This window comes from Physeter macrocephalus, chromosome 16 (genome assembly GCF_002837175.3).
Source record: "Physeter macrocephalus isolate SW-GA chromosome 16, ASM283717v5, whole genome shotgun sequence".
NCBI classification, from domain to species: Eukaryota; Metazoa; Chordata; class Mammalia; order Artiodactyla; family Physeteridae; genus Physeter; species Physeter macrocephalus.
In genome coordinates this window covers 72,940,919-72,943,952 of record NC_041229.1, presented here as the reverse complement: position 1 = coordinate 72,943,952, position 3,034 = coordinate 72,940,919, and positions in this window count along the sequence as shown.

Genomic DNA, 3,034 nt, shown 5'->3' with positions numbered 1-3,034 from the left:
GATCTCAGCTCCCCAACCAGGGATCGAACCCACACCCCCTGCACTCCAAGGCAAAGTCTTAACCACTGGACCACCATGGAAGTCCCTGATGCAGCAATTTCACTACTAGAAATTTATCCTGAGGAAATAATCAAACAAGTATATAAAAATACAAACAAGTGCAGGGCTTCCCTGGTTGCGCAGTGGTTAAGAATCCACCTGCCAATGCAGGGGACATGGGTTTGAGGCCTGGTCCGGGAAGATCCCACACGCCACGGAGCAACTAAGCCTGTGCGCCACAACTGCTGAGCCTGCGCTCCAGACCCCATGAACTACAACTACTGAGCCCGCGAGCCACAACTGCTGAAACCCACACACCTAGAGCCTGTGCTCCGCAACAAGAGAAGCCACTGCAATGAGAAGCCCTCACACCACAACAAAGAGTAGCCCCTTCTCGCAGCAACTAGAGAAAGCCCACGCAGCCAAAAATAAATAAATTAATTAATTAAGTTAAAAAAATACAAACAAGAGCAAAGAAAAAGAAAACAAAGTCTACAAGGTCTTAGTAAGGGATTAGGTAAAGATGGCATAGCCATACAATGGAATACTATGCAATCGCTCAAAGTGATGATGTCAGACTATATTTATTGTCATGTAAACATGTTAAACCAAAAAATGGGCCATATGGATTTCAAATTTTGTAAATAGATTATATTAATGTCTGTTGTGTGTGTGTGTTTGCTTACAGTGTCAGCTCTCCTAATTGACATCCAACCACCTAGCGGACTCATCATTTGAGTCAACCCTCCCTTTCCACCTGGAAAACCTCCAGGGCCACTGCTCAGGCCCACTGAAGGTTCTGGATGGAAGGCTGTGTACCTTTGTGTCCAGCCACCTGTGCTCCCACCAGACAGCTCATGTGTTTAGCAGGAGTCAGTTTTACAGTTCTCTAGCCTCTTTATTCCAATTTACTTATTATTATATTCATAGTTAAATATTATATAAATTAGAAAAAATGAGTAAAAACAGAGAAACGTATTTTAAAAAACTAAGTTGAATTCTTTGAAGAATTCAATTGCTCTTGTAGTGAGGGAGCTACAATGGGTTGGGGGAGGGGGATAATTGTAAAGGTTCAAGATTCTGCTCTCAGAATGCTTCATAAATGTTCTTAAGTTTTCTTTCTTCTTCAAAGAAGCCAATACAAGAATTTGGAGTCAAAATATTATAGTGACTACATAAGAAAGACAAACGTGAATTCCCCTCAGCAGAGTAACAAGTGACATAAAAGGCTATATTAAAACATGGATATATTTTAAGTGAAATAAAAGATTTAAAGTATATATATATATACACACACACACAGTTTGTTATTATTATCATTTCTTATTTAAACTATGTTTTTTTCTTAACCCACTAAGCACAGTCCCACTACTATCAGATTAAAAAGCCTTCTGCTACATAGGTCTAGAAAAAGGAAGGATATAGTGATATTTCTGGAAGGATATAGTGAGATTATGATTGATTTTTACTTCTTCTTTGTACCTTTCTACACTTTTAAAAATAAGAATGTCTATTACTTTTATAATCAGGAAATATCACAAAGCCATCACGATCTTGGGAGAGAAAAACAGAAAAAAAACCTTCAGGATGAAGGGAACGACATGCTGATGCTTGCAGTTGCCCCAGGCAGACCCTGTCTGTCTCCCATGAAGACTGAAACTGTTTGGATTATTTTGTTACAAATCCTAATGGTGATAATGAGTTTGGCTCCTTGGTTTCGCCCCATCCTGAGGGTCAGGTTGACATCAGCACTCAGACGTCTCAATACACTTAATTATCAGGGGAAGGGGGCTCGGGACTCAGGCAAGCAGGTCTCAGGAGGAGAGATGGACCTTCCTGGGTGATGCAAGCCAAGGAGCCCATGAGTAAGCCAGATCAGAGTCAGGAGGCAAACCAGAGGGAGCAGTTCTGAACACCTCAGGTTACTCTCATTCACAGAGGTTATAGCAAGTAGTTAAAGGTCACACACCAGCAGATGCAGCCTTGCACAAAGATGGGCTGAACTTCCTGTATAAATAAAACCACCATCTTTATTTTTCAAATAAATATATTCTTCCCATCAAAACTGTAAAATATTCATTCTTGACTTATAGAAATATTTGTTGAAAACAAACTTCCGACTATAATAACTAATTCTAAAATCATAATAAAGTTGTTCAAAGTCTGGCATTAAAAAAAAACAATGGAAACAAAAATCTGTTCTTATTCCAACGCCTTCCCACAATACACTCTGTTTCAGTGCTAGAAAGGCTGGGACCATTGGTCAGAGAAAAGGCAAACCTGACAGCGTTGAAGTCCTGCCCTTGGCAACAGAATTATTAATTGTGCAAGGACGTTCTGGGGAGATGGAGTTTAGCAGCAGCTCAAAGAGGAAAGACTTAGGGCTCTTCTTAGAATGATAGTCCAGGCAGGGGGTCATGTATGAAAGCAAATGGGAGGCACTGCACACGGTCTAGCTGTAACTGGCACAGAGACACTGGCCTTAGGGAACAGAGTCGGGCTGGAGCACAGACAAGTGCAATGGAGCAGAGATGAGGAGGATTCCACCTTCCCTTCCAGTTTGCCATCAGGAGCAATGGCAGGCAGCTCTCAGTTTGGGATTAGAGCCCCAACTGCAATCCCATTCCAGGCACTATTTGGCGAATTAACTTCACTCTAATGCTGAGTGATGGGCTTTGGAGTCAGCCAGACCTGGATGCACATGCTGGCTCTACCACATATGAGTTCTTAAACACAGATATTTTTTAAACCAATTCAAAATAGAGGGTATGTTGGAGGGCATTCGTACTAAAATTCAATCAATATTTCCCTCATTTTACATAACTGATATGTCCCAGCAAGGTGACGTGCAAAGCAAGTGCTGGGTTAAATGCATGAAAGGCACGTTTCTCTCTCTACCTCTTTCTCTCTCCCCACCCCTCACCATATTCACACACACAAATCAGTGTGACCCACAAGACTCAAACAGAAGAAGCATCACTTTTTACATTTTTCT